A 14,076-nucleotide genomic window follows, 5' to 3' on the forward strand; every position below is an offset into this window, starting at 1 on the left:
TCGAAGTTGCTCAACCGGCCCACAGGGGTCTGGAAGTGCTCAGTGAACTTGCAGGAAAACTCGGCCTACCCGAGAGGCCTAGGAGTCCTCAGACGTGTACTTCCTTTAAAGTAAAGCATATAAGGGACAAAGAACTCATGGAAATAGCTGCATGCCTCCCTTTCTGCACGGCTACTAAGGGCCTAACCTGGAGGCAACTTTTCACGTTGAGATTCCCTTTAGCTCTAGAGCTTGTCAGGCTGACCACCACCGCGGCCATGGAAGCCCCTGGTTTAGACAGAGCAAACTCATTTTCTCCCCAGAAGCATTCTTACAGTGTTTACAGGCCTGTCAAGAGGAGGGAATGGCAGGCACTTTCAATGCAGCGTGAACGCTACCTTCCAAATGGGAAAGCAAGGCTAGTTCCAACAGGTCCCCTTTTCCAGGGACACACTCAGCATGCACCCCTGTGGCTTCTAAGAAGTCCGAGGAGACACAGGTTACCCTGTGTTTCCTTCCCTGACTCAACTTCTCGAAGTAGGGTGTTCTGCATCATGCGAACTGCCTCAACCAAGGAACGCCGTAAGCTGCTCCTCTGGGCCTGTGGCTATTCGAAAGCCTGCAGTGCCACAGGAAGAACAGGACTTCAACTGCAGTAAGAACGCAAGCTGACTTCCTCTAGGAGGCACGGTGACTTCAGGCAGGACGTCTTAGGTGGAATGCGAAGACGAGGGTTACCCTGAGTGCAGCTCAGGCTAGGGCAACGCGTAAGACTTCCACGCCGTGTGGGACGTGCCAGAACGGTGTTCGTGAACGTGTGCGAGGGCTGAGGAAATGAAGCTGCTCCAAAAGAGAGGGCAGTGCGTTTCCCTACACCCGGCATGCACAGAGGGGCTGTAACGGGCTCCGGGTCTGGACGTTGCTTAGCTGACCCAGGTGAGCCTGGGGTACTCAAGTGTTCCTGCGGGAATAGGGTGCCCAGGCTAGCGTCCTAGGTGTCCAGAAAACTGTGCTGCCGTTTAAGGAACGCAGAGCAGAGGCCAGCGCCTCATGGAAACTGCTGCACGCCTCTGCTTCTGCACGGCAAATCAGGGCCTTACTTCCAGGCATGTGTTCATGCTGGGTGTGCCGGTAGCGATATAGCAGGGTAAGATGCTGACTTTCTCCTCGAGCAGAGTGACTTCACGTACGAGGGCCTCGAAGTACTCCAAGCACAGTGTTCTCTCATGGCAGCTCACACAAGGACCATGAGAAGTTTTCTGTGCACTTCGGACTCACCAGCAATGTTGTCCTGAGGCCGTTCGAGGACTCTGGAAATGTAGCTCTCCTCAAGGAACGTACAGTGTGTTGCCCATCACTGGGCACGCACAGAGGGCCTCCGAGGGATGCACCAATGGGCCTCGAAGTTGCTCAGCCGGCCCACAGGGGTCTGGAGGTACTCAGTGAACTTGCAGGGAAAACGAGGCCTACCCGAGAGGCCTAGGAGTCCTCAGACGTGTACTTCCTTTAAAGTAAAGCATATAAGGGACTAAGAACTCATGGAAACAGCTGCATGCCTCCCTTTCTGCACGACTACTAAGGGCCTAACCTGGAGGCAAGTTTTCACGTTGAGATTCCCTTTAGCTCTAGAGCTTGTCAGGCTGACCACCACCGCGGCCATGGAAGCCCCTGGTTTAGACAGAGCAAACTCATTTTCTCCCCAGAAGCATTCTTACAGTGTTTACAGGCCTGTCAAGAGGAGGGAATGGCAGGCAGTTTCAATGCAGCGTGAACGCTTCCTTCAAAACGGGAAAGCAAGGCTAGTTCCAGCAGGTCCCCTTTTCCAGGGGCACACTCAGCATGCACCCCTGTGGCTTCTAAGAAGTCCGAGGAGACACAGGTTACCCTGTGTTTCCTTCCCTGACTCAACTTCTCGAAAGGGTGTTCTGCATCATGCGAACTGCCTCAACCAAGGAACGCCGTAAGCTGCTCCTCTGGGCCTGTGGCTATTCGAAAGCCTGCAGTGCCACAGGAAGAACAGGACTTCAACTGCAGTAAGAACGCAAGCTGACTTCCTCTAGGAGGCACGGTGACTTCAGGCAGGACGTCTTAGGTGGAATGCGAAGACGAGGGTTACCCTGAGTGCAGCTCAGGCTAGGGCAACGCGTAAGACTTGCACGCCGTGTGGGACGTGCCAGAACGGTGTTCGTGAACGTGTGCGAGGGCTGAGGAAATGAAGCTGCTCCAAAAGAGAGGGCAGTGCGTTTCCCTACACCCGGCATGCACAGAGGGGCTGTAACGGGCTCCGGGTCTGGACGTTGCTTAGCTGACCCAGGTGAGCCTGGGGTACTCAAGTGTTCCTGCGGGAATAGGGTGCCCAGGCTAGCGTCCTAGGTGTCCAGAAAACTGTGCTGCCGTTCAAGGAACGCAGAGCAGAGGCCAGCGCCTCATGGAAACTGCTGCACGCCTCTGCTTCTGCACGGCAAATCAGGGCCTTACTTCCAGGCATGTGTTCATGCTGGGTGTGCCGGTAGCGATATAGCAGGGTAAGATGCTGACTTTCTCCTCGAGCAGAGTGACTTCACGTACGAGGGCCTCGAAGTGCTCAAAGGACAGTGTTCTCTCATGGCAGCTCACACAAGGACCATGAGAAGTTTTCTATGCACTTCGGACTCACCAGCAATGTTGTCCTGAGGCCGTTCGAGGACTCTGGAAATGTAGCTCTCCTCAAGGAACGTACAGTGTGTTGCCCATCACTGGGCACGCACAGAGGGCCTCCGAGGGATGCACCAATGGGCCTCGAAATTGCTCAGCCGGCCCACAGGGGTCTGGAGGTACTCAGTGAACTTGCAGGAAAACGAGGTCTACCCGAGAGGCCTAGGAGTCCTCAGACGTGTACTTCCTTTAAAGTAAAGCATATAAGGGACAAAGAACTCATGGAAATAGCTGCATGCCTCCCTTTCTGCACGGCTACTAAGGGCCTAACCTGGAGGCAACTTTTCACGTTGAGATTCCCTTTAGCTCTAGAGCTTGTCAGGCTGACCACCACCGCGGCCATGGAAGCCCCTGGTTTAGACAGAGCAAACTCATTTTCTCCCCAGAAGCATTCTTACAGTGTTTACAGGCCTGTCAAGAGGAGGGAATGGCAGGCACTTTCAATGCAGCGTGAACGCTGCCTTCAAAACGGGAAAGCAAGGCTAGTTCCAGCAGGTCCCCTTTTCCAGGGGCACACTCAGCATGCACCCCTGTGGCTTCTAAGAAGTCCGAGGAGACACAGGTTACCCTGTGTTTCCTTCCCTGACTCAACTTCTCGAAGTAGGGTGTTCTGCATCATGCGAACTGCCTCAACCAAGGAACGCCGTAAGCTGCTCCTCTGGGCCTGTGGCTATTCGAAAGCCTGCAGTGCCACAGGAAGAACAGGACTTCAACTGCAGTAAGAACGCAAGCTGACTTCCTCTAGGAGGCACGGTGACTTCAGGCAGGACGTCTTAGGTGGAATGCGAAGACGAGGGTTACCCTGAGTGCAGCTCAGGCTAGGGCAACGCGTAAGACTTGCACGCCGTGTGGGACGTGCCAGAACGGTGTTCGTGAACGTGTGCGAGGGCTGAGGAAATGAAGCTGCTCCAAAAGAGAGGGCAGTGCGTTTCCCTACACCCGGCATGCACAGAGGGGCTGTAACGGGCTCCGGGTCTGGACGTTGCTTAGCTGACCCAGGTGAGCCTGGGGTACTCAAGTGTTCCTGCGGGAATAGGGTGCCCAGGCTAGCGTCCTAGGTGTCCAGAAAACTGTGCTGCCGTTTAAGGAACGCAGAGCAGAGGCCAGCGCCTCATGGAAACTGCTGCACGCCTCTGCTTCTGCACGGCAAATCAGGGCCTTACTTCCAGGCATGTGTTCATGCTGGGTGTGCCGGTAGCGATATAGCAGGGTAAGATGCTGACTTTCTCCTCGAGCAGAGTGACTTCACGTACGAGGGCCTCGAAGTACTCCAAGCACAGTGTTCTCTCATGGCAGCTCACACAAGAACCATGAGAAGTTTTCTGTGCACTTCGGACTCACCAGCAAAGTTGTCCTGAGGCCGTTCGAGGACTCTGGAAATGTAGCTCTCCTCAAGGAACGTACAGTGTGTTGCCCATCACTGGGCACGCACAGAGGGCCTCCGAGGGATGCACCAATGGGCCTCGAAGTTGCTCAGCCGGCCCACAGGGGTCTGGAGGTACTCAGTGAACTTGCAGGGAAAACGAGGCCTACCCGAGAGGCCTAGGAGTCCTCAGACGTGTACTTCCTTTAAAGTAAAGCATATAAGGGACAAAGAACTCATGGAAATAGCTGCATGCCTCCCTTTCTGCACGGCTACTAAGGGCCTAACCTGGAGGCAACTTTTCACGTTGAGATTCCCTTTAGCTCTAGAGCTTGTCAGGCTGACCACCACCGCGGCCATGGAAGCCCCTGGTTTAGACAGAGCAAACTCATTTTCTCCCCAGAAGCATTCTTACAGTGTTTACAGGCCTGTCAAGAGGAGGGAATGGCAGGCACTTTCAATGCAGCGTGAACGCTACCTTCCAAATGGGAAAGCAAGGCTAGTTCCAACAGGTCCCCTTTTCCAGGGACACACTCAGCATGCACCCCTGTGGCTTCTAAGAAGTCCGAGGAGACACAGGTTACCCTGTGTTTCCTTCCCTGACTCAACTTCTCGAAGTAGGGTGTTCTGCATCATGCGAACTGCCTCAACCAAGGAACGCCGTAAGCTGCTCCTCTGGGCCTGTGGCTATTCGAAAGCCTGCAGTGCCACAGGAAGAACAGGACTTCAACTGCAGTAAGAACGCAAGCTGACTTCCTCTAGGAGGCACGGTGACTTCAGGCAGGACGTCTTAGGTGGAATGCGAAGACGAGGGTTACCCTGAGTGCAGCTCAGGCTAGGGCAACGCGTAAGACTTCCACGCCGTGTGGGACGTGCCAGAACGGTGTTCGTGAACGTGTGCGAGGGCTGAGGAAATGAAGCTGCTCCAAAAGAGAGGGCAGTGCGTTTCCCTACACCCGGCATGCACAGAGGGGCTGTAACGGGCTCCGGGTCTGGACGTTGCTTAGCTGACCCAGGTGAGCCTGGGGTACTCAAGTGTTCCTGCGGGAATAGGGTGCCCAGGCTAGCGTCCTAGGTGTCCAGAAAACTGTGCTGCCGTTTAAGGAACGCAGAGCAGAGGCCAGCGCCTCATGGAAACTGCTGCACGCCTCTGCTTCTGCACGGCAAATCAGGGCCTTACTTCCAGGCATGTGTTCATGCTGGGTGTGCCGGTAGCGATATAGCAGGGTAAGATGCTGACTTTCTCCTCGAGCAGAGTGACTTCACGTACGAGGGCCTCGAAGTACTCCAAGCACAGTGTTCTCTCATGGCAGCTCACACAAGGACCATGAGAAGTTTTCTGTGCACTTCGGACTCACCAGCAATGTTGTCCTGAGGCCGTTCGAGGACTCTGGAAATGTAGCTCTCCTCAAGGAACGTACAGTGTGTTGCCCATCACTGGGCACGCACAGAGGGCCTCCGAGGGATGCACCAATGGGCCTCGAAGTTGCTCAGCCGGCCCACAGGGGTCTGGAGGTACTCAGTGAACTTGCAGGGAAAACGAGGCCTACCCGAGAGGCCTAGGAGTCCTCAGACGTGTACTTCCTTTAAAGTAAAGCATATAAGGGACTAAGAACTCATGGAAACAGCTGCATGCCTCCCTTTCTGCACGACTACTAAGGGCCTAACCTGGAGGCAAGTTTTCACGTTGAGATTCCCTTTAGCTCTAGAGCTTGTCAGGCTGACCACCACCGCGGCCATGGAAGCCCCTGGTTTAGACAGAGCAAACTCATTTTCTCCCCAGAAGCATTCTTACAGTGTTTACAGGCCTGTCAAGAGGAGGGAATGGCAGGCAGTTTCAATGCAGCGTGAACGCTTCCTTCAAAACGGGAAAGCAAGGCTAGTTCCAGCAGGTCCCCTTTTCCAGGGGCACACTCAGCATGCACCCCTGTGGCTTCTAACAAGTCCGAGGAGACACAGGTTACCCTGTGTTTCCTTCCCTGACTCAACTTCTCGAAAGGGTGTTCTGCATCATGCGAACTGCCTCAACCAAGGAACGCCGTAAGCTGCTCCTCTGGGCCTGTGGCTATTCGAAAGCCTGCAGTGCCACAGGAAGAACAGGACTTCAACTGCAGTAAGAACGCAAGCTGACTTCCTCTAGGAGGCACGGTGACTTCAGGCAGGACGTCTTAGGTGGAATGCGAAGACGAGGGTTACCCTGAGTGCAGCTCAGGCTAGGGCAACGCGTAAGACTTGCACGCCGTGTGGGACGTGCCAGAACGGTGTTCGTGAACGTGTGCGAGGGCTGAGGAAATGAAGCTGCTCCAAAAGAGAGGGCAGTGCGTTTCCCTACACCCGGCATGCACAGAGGGGCTGTAACGGGCTCCGGGTCTGGACGTTGCTTAGCTGACCCAGGTGAGCCTGGGGTACTCAAGTGTTCCTGCGGGAATAGGGTGCCCAGGCTAGCGTCCTAGGTGTCCAGAAAACTGTGCTGCCGTTCAAGGAACGCAGAGCAGAGGCCAGCGCCTCATGGAAACTGCTGCACGCCTCTGCTTCTGCACGGCAAATCAGGGCCTTACTTCCAGGCATGTGTTCATGCTGGGTGTGCCGGTAGCGATATAGCAGGGTAAGATGCTGACTTTCTCCTCGAGCAGAGTGACTTCACGTACGAGGGCCTCGAAGTGCTCCAAGGACAGTGTTCTCTCATGGCAGCTCACACAAGGACCATGAGAAGTTTTCTATGCACTTCGGACTCACCAGCAATGTTGTCCTGAGGCCGTTCGAGGACTCTGGAAATGTAGCTCTCCTCAAGGAACGTACAGTGTGTTGCCCATCACTGGGCACGCACAGAGGGCCTCCGAGGGATGCACCAATGGGCCTCGAAATTGCTCAGCCGGCCCACAGGGGTCTGGAGGTACTCAGTGAACTTGCAGGAAAACGAGGTCTACCCGAGAGGCCTAGGAGTCCTCAGACGTGTACTTCCTTTAAAGTAAAGCATATAAGGGACAAAGAACTCATGGAAATAGCTGCATGCCTCCCTTTCTGCACGGCTACTAAGGGCCTAACCTGGAGGCAAGTTTTCACGTTGAGATTCCCTTTAGCTCTAGAGCTTGTCAGGCTGACCACCACCGCGGCCATGGAAGCCCCTGGTTTAGACAGAGCAAACTCATTTTCTCCCCAGAAGCATTCTTACAGTGTTTACAGGCCTGTCAAGAGGAGGGAATGGCAGGCACTTTCAATGCAGCGTGAACGCTGCCTTCAAAATGGGAAAGCAAGGCTAGTTCCAACAGGTCCCCTTTTCCAGGGGCACACTCAGCATGCACCCCTGTGGCTTCTAAGAAGTCCGAGGAGACACAGGTTACCCTGTGTTTCCTTCCCTGACTCAACTTCTCGAAGTAGGGTGTTCTGCATCATGCGAACTGCCTCAACCAAGGAACGCCGTAAGCTGCTCCTCTGGGCCTGTGGCTATTCGAAAGCCTGCAGTGCCACAGGAAGAACAGGACTTCAACTGCAGTAAGAACGCAAGCTGACTTCCTCTAGGAGGCACGGTGACTTCAGGCAGGACGTCTTAGGTGGAATGCGAAGACGAGGGTTACCCTGAGTGCAGCTCAGGCTAGGGCAACGCGTAAGACTTGCACGCCGTGTGGGACGTGCCAGAACGGTGTTCGTGAACGTGTGCGAGGGCTGAGGAAATGAAGCTGCTCCAAAAGAGAGGGCAGTGCGTTTCCCTACACCCGGCATGCACAGAGGGGCTGTAACGGGCTCCGGGTCTGGACGTTGCTTAGCTGACCCAGGTGAGCCTGGGGTACTCAAGTGTTCCTGCGGGAATAGGGTGCCCAGGCTAGCGTCCTAGGTGTCCAGAAAACTGTGCTGCCGTTCAAGGAACGCAGAGCAGAGGCCAGCGCCTCATGGAAACTGCTGCACGCCTCTGCTTCTGCACGGCAAATCAGGGCCTTACTTCCAGGCATGTGTTCATGCTGGGTGTGCCGGTAGCGATATAGCAGGGTAAGATGCTGACTTTCTCCTCGAGCAGAGTGACTTCACGTACGAGGGCCTCGAAGTACTCCAAGCACAGTGTTCTCTCATGGCAGCTCACACAAGGACCATGAGAAGTTTTCTGTGCACTTCGGACTCACCAGCAAAGTTGTCCTGAGGCCGTTCGAGGACTCTGGAAATGTAGCTCTCCTCAAGGAACGTACAGTGTGTTGCCCATCACTGGGCACGCACAGAGGGCCTCCGAGGGATGCACCAATGGGCCTCGAAGTTGCTCAGCCGGCCCACAGGGGTCTGGAGGTACTCAGTGAACTTGCAGGGAAAACGAGGCCTACCCGAGAGGCCTAGGAGTCCTCAGACGTGTACTTCCTTTAAAGTAAAGCATATAAGGGACTAAGAACTCATGGAAACAGCTGCATGCCTCCCTTTCTGCCCGGCTACTAAGGGCCTATCCTGGAGGCAAGTTTTCACGTTGAGATTCCCTTTAGCTCTAGGGCTTGTCAGGCTGACCACCACCGCGGCCATGGAAGCCCCTGGTTTAGACAGAGCAAACTCATTTTCTCCCCAGAAGCATTCTTACAGTGTTTACAGGCCTGTCAAGAGGAGGGAATGGCAGGCACTTTCAATGCAGCGTGAACGCTGCCTTCAAAACGGGAAAGCAAGGCTAGTTCCAGCAGGTCCCCTTTTCCAGGGGCACACTCAGCATGCACCCCTGTGGCTTCTAAGAAGTCCGAGGAGACACAGGTTACCCTGTGTTTCCTTCCCTGACTCAACTTCTCGAAGTAGGGTGTTCTGCATCATGCGAACTGCCTCAACCAAGGAACGCCGTAAGCTGCTCCTCTGGGCCTGTGGCTATTCGAAAGCCTGCAGTGCCACAGGAAGAACAGGACTTCAACTGCAGTAAGAACGCAAGCTGACTTCCTCTAGGAGGCACGGTGACTTCAGGCAGGACGTCTTAGGTGGAATGCGAAGACGAGGGTTACCCTGAGTGCAGCTCAGGCTAGGGCAACGCGTAAGACTTCCACGCCGTGTGGGACGTGCCAGAACGGTGTTCGTGAACGTGTGCGAGGGCTGAGGAAATGAAGCTGCTCCAAAAGAGAGGGCAGTGCGTTTCCCTACACCCGGCATGCACAGAGGGGCTGTAACGGGCTCCGGGTCTGGACGTTGCTTAGCTGACCCAGGTGAGCCTGGGGTACTCAAGTGTTCCTGCGGGAATAGGGTGCCCAGGCTAGCGTCCTAGGTGTCCAGAAAACTGTGCTGCCGTTTAAGGAACGCAGAGCAGAGGCCAGCGCCTCATGGAAACTGCTGCACGCCTCTGCTTCTGCACGGCAAATCAGGGCCTTACTTCCAGGCATGTGTTCATGCTGGGTGTGCCGGTAGCGATATAGCAGGGTAAGATGCTGACTTTCTCCTCGAGCAGAGTGACTTCACGTACGAGGGCCTCCAAGTACTCCAAGCACAGTGTTCTCTCATGGCAGCTCACACAAGGACCATGAGAAGTTTTCTGTGCACTTCGGACTCACCAGCAATGTTGTCCTGAGGCCGTTCGAGGACTCTGGAAATGTAGCTCTCCTCAAGGAACGTACAGTGTGTTGCCCATCACTGGGCACGCACAGAGGGCCTCCGAGGGATGCACCAATGGGCCTCGAAGTTGCTCAGCCGGCCCACAGGGGTCTGGAGGTACTCAGTGAACTTGCAGGGAAAACGAGGCCTACCCGAGAGGCCTAGGAGTCCTCAGACGTGTACTTCCTTTAAAGTAAAGCATATAAGGGACTAAGAACTCATGGAAACAGCTGCATGCCTCCCTTTCTGCACGACTACTAAGGGCCTAACCTGGAGGCAAGTTTTCACGTTGAGATTCCCTTTAGCTCTAGAGCTTGTCAGGCTGACCACCACCGCGGCCATGGAAGCCCCTGGTTTAGACAGAGCAAACTCATTTTCTCCCCAGAAGCATTCTTACAGTGTTTACAGGCCTGTCAAGAGGAGGGAATGGCAGGCAGTTTCAATGCAGCGTGAACGCTTCCTTCAAAACGGGAAAGCAAGGCTAGTTCCAGCAGGTCCCCTTTTCCAGGGGCACACTCAGCATGCACCCCTGTGGCTTCTAACAAGTCCGAGGAGACACAGGTTACCCTGTGTTTCCTTCCCTGACTCAACTTCTCGAAAGGGTGTTCTGCATCATGCGAACTGCCTCAACCAAGGAACGCCGTAAGCTGCTCCTCTGGGCCTGTGGCTATTCGAAAGCCTGCAGTGCCACAGGAAGAACAGGACTTCAACTGCAGTAAGAACGCAAGCTGACTTCCTCTAGGAGGCACGGTGACTTCAGGCAGGACGTCTTAGGTGGAATGCGAAGACGAGGGTTACCCTGAGTGCAGCTCAGGCTAGGGCAACGCGTAAGACTTGCACGCCGTGTGGGACGTGCCAGAACGGTGTTCGTGAACGTGTGCGAGGGCTGAGGAAATGAAGCTGCTCCAAAAGAGAGGGCAGTGCGTTTCCCTACACCCGGCATGCACAGAGGGGCTGTAACGGGCTCCGGGTCTGGACGTTGCTTAGCTGACCCAGGTGAGCCTGGGGTACTCAAGTGTTCCTGCGGGAATAGGGTGCCCAGGCTAGCGTCCTAGGTGTCCAGAAAACTGTGCTGCCGTTCAAGGAACGCAGAGCAGAGGCCAGCGCCTCATGGAAACTGCTGCACGCCTCTGCTTCTGCACGGCAAATCAGGGCCTTACTTCCAGGCATGTGTTCATGCTGGGTGTGCCGGTAGCGATATAGCAGGGTAAGATGCTGACTTTCTCCTCGAGCAGAGTGACTTCACGTACGAGGGCCTCGAAGTGCTCCAAGGACAGTGTTCTCTCATGGCAGCTCACACAAGGACCATGAGAAGTTTTCTATGCACTTCGGACTCACCAGCAATGTTGTCCTGAGGCCGTTCGAGGACTCTGGAAATGTAGCTCTCCTCAAGGAACGTACAGTGTGTTGCCCATCACTGGGCACGCACAGAGGGCCTCCGAGGGATGCACCAATGGGCCTCGAAATTGCTCAGCCGGCCCACAGGGGTCTGGAGGTACTCAGTGAACTTGCAGGAAAACGAGGTCTACCCGAGAGGCCTAGGAGTCCTCAGACGTGTACTTCCTTTAAAGTAAAGCATATAAGGGACAAAGAACTCATGGAAATAGCTGCATGCCTCCCTTTCTGCACGGCTACTAAGGGCCTAACCTGGAGGCAACTTTTCACGTTGAGATTCCCTTTAGCTCTAGAGCTTGTCAGGCTGACCACCACCGCGGCCATGGAAGCCCCTGGTTTAGACAGAGCAAACTCATTTTCTCCCCAGAAGCATTCTTACAGTGTTTACAGGCCTGTCAAGAGGAGGGAATGGCAGGCACTTTCAATGCAGCGTGAACGCTGCCTTCAAAATGGGAAAGCAAGGCTAGTTCCAACAGGTCCCCTTTTCCAGGGGCACACTCAGCATGCACCCCTGTGGCTTCTAAGAAGTCCGAGGAGACACAGGTTACCCTGTGTTTCCTTCCCTGACTCAACTTCTCGAAGTAGGGTGTTCTGCATCATGCGAACTGCCTCAACCAAGGAACGCCGTAAGCTGCTCCTCTGGGCCTGTGGCTATTCGAAAGCCTGCAGTGCCACAGGAAGAACAGGACTTCAACTGCAGTAAGAACGCAAGCTGACTTCCTCTAGGAGGCACGGTGACTTCAGGCAGGACGTCTTAGGTGGAATGCGAAGACGAGGGTTACCCTGAGTGCAGCTCAGGCTAGGGCAACGCGTAAGACTTCAACGCCGTGTGGGACGTGCCAGAACGCTGTTCGTGAACGTGTGCGAGGGCTGAGGAAATGAAGCTGCTCCAAAAGAGAGGGCAGTGCGTTTCCCTACACCCGGCATGCACAGAGGGGCTGTAACGGGCTCCGGGTCTGGACGTTGCTTAGCTGACCCAGGTGAGCCTGGGGTACTCAAGTGTTCCTGCGGGAATAGGGTGCCCAGGCTAGCGTCCTAGGTGTCCAGAAAACTGTGCTGCCGTTCAAGGAACGCAGAGCAGAGGCCAGCGCCTCATGGAAACTGCTGCACGCCTCTGCTTCTGCACGGCAAATCAGGGCCTTACTTCCAGGCATGTGTTCATGCTGGGTGTGCCGGTAGCGATATAGCAGGGTAAGATGCTGACTTTCTCCTCGAGCAGAGTGACTTCACGTACGAGGGCCTCGAAGTACTCCAAGCACAGTGTTCTCTCATGGCAGCTCACACAAGGACCATGAGAAGTTTTCTGTGCACTTCGGACTCACCAGCAAAGTTGTCCTGAGGCCGTTCGAGGACTCTGGAAATGTAGCTCTCCTCAAGGAACGTACAGTGTGTTGCCCATCACTGGGCACGCACAGAGGGCCTCCGAGGGATGCACCAATGGGCCTCGAAGTTGCTCAGCCGGCCCACAGGGGTCTGGAGGTACTCAGTGAACTTGCAGGGAAAACGAGGCCTACCCGAGAGGCCTAGGAGTCCTCAGACGTGTACTTCCTTTAAAGTAAAGCATATAAGGGACTAAGAACTCATGGAAACAGCTGCATGCCTCCCTTTCTGCCCGGCTACTAAGGGCCTATCCTGGAGGCAAGTTTTCACGTTGAGATTCCCTTTAGCTCTAGGGCTTGTCAGGCTGACCACCACCGCGGCCATGGAAGCCCCTGGTTTAGACAGAGCAAACTCATTTTCTCCCCAGAAGCATTCTTACAGTGTTTACAGGCCTGTCAAGAGGAGGGAATGGCAGGCACTTTCAATGCAGCGTGAACGCTGCCTTCAAAACGGGAAAGCAAGGCTAGTTCCAGCAGGTCCCCTTTTCCAGGGGCACACTCAGCATGCACCCCTGTGGCTTCTAAGAAGTCCGAGGAGACACAGGTTACCCTGTGTTTCCTTCCCTGACTCAACTTCTCGAAGTAGGGTGTTCTGCATCATGCGAACTGCCTCAACCAAGGAACGCCGTAAGCTGCTCCTCTGGGCCTGTGGCTATTCGAAAGCCTGCAGTGCCACAGGAAGAACAGGACTTCAACTGCAGTAAGAACGCAAGCTGACTTCCTCTAGGAGGCACGGTGACTTCAGGCAGGACGTCTTAGGTGGAATGCGAAGACGAGGGTTACCCTGAGTGCAGCTCAGGCTAGGGCAACGCGTAAGACTTCCACGCCGTGTGGGACGTGCCAGAACGGTGTTCGTGAACGTGTGCGAGGGCTGAGGAAATGAAGCTGCTCCAAAAGAGAGGGCAGTGCGTTTCCCTACACCCGGCATGCACAGAGGGGCTGTAACGGGCTCCGGGTCTGGACGTTGCTTAGCTGACCCAGGTGAGCCTGGGGTACTCAAGTGTTCCTGCGGGAATAGGGTGCCCAGGCTAGCGTCCTAGGTGTCCAGAAAACTGTGCTGCCGTTTAAGGAACGCAGAGCAGAGGCCAGCGCCTCATGGAAACTGCTGCACGCCTCTGCTTCTGCACGGCAAATCAGGGCCTTACTTCCAGGCATGTGTTCATGCTGGGTGTGCCGGTAGCGATATAGCAGGGTAAGATGCTGACTTTCTCCTCGAGCAGAGTGACTTCACGTACGAGGGCCTCGAAGTACTCCAAGCACAGTGTTCTCTCATGGCAGCTCACACAAGGACCATGAGAAGTTTTCTGTGCACTTCGGACTCACCAGCAATGTTGTCCTGAGGCCGTTCGAGGACTCTGGAAATGTAGCTCTCCTCAAGGAACGTACAGTGTGTTGCCCATCACTGGGCACGCACAGAGGGCCTCCGAGGGATGCACCAATGAGCCTCGAAGTTGCTCAGCCGGCCCACACGGGTCTGGAGGTACTCAGTTTACTTGCAGGGAAAACGAGGCCTACCCGAGAGGCCTAGGAGTCCTCAGACGTGTACTTCCTTTAAAGTAAAGCATATAAGGGACTAAGAACTCATGGAAACAGCTGCATGCCTCCCTTTCTGCACGACTACTAAGGGCCTAACCTGGAGGCAAGTTTTCACGTTGAGATTCCCTTTAGCTCTAGAGCTTGTCAGGCTGACCACCACCGCGGCCATGGAAGCCCCTGGTTTAGACAGAGCAA

This window comes from Delphinapterus leucas, chromosome 12, assembly GCF_059928025.1.
Source record: "Delphinapterus leucas isolate spDelLeu-1000000601 "Yukka" chromosome 12, BTC_Dleu_Yukka2, whole genome shotgun sequence".
Taxonomy (NCBI): Eukaryota; Metazoa; Chordata; class Mammalia; order Artiodactyla; family Monodontidae; genus Delphinapterus; species Delphinapterus leucas.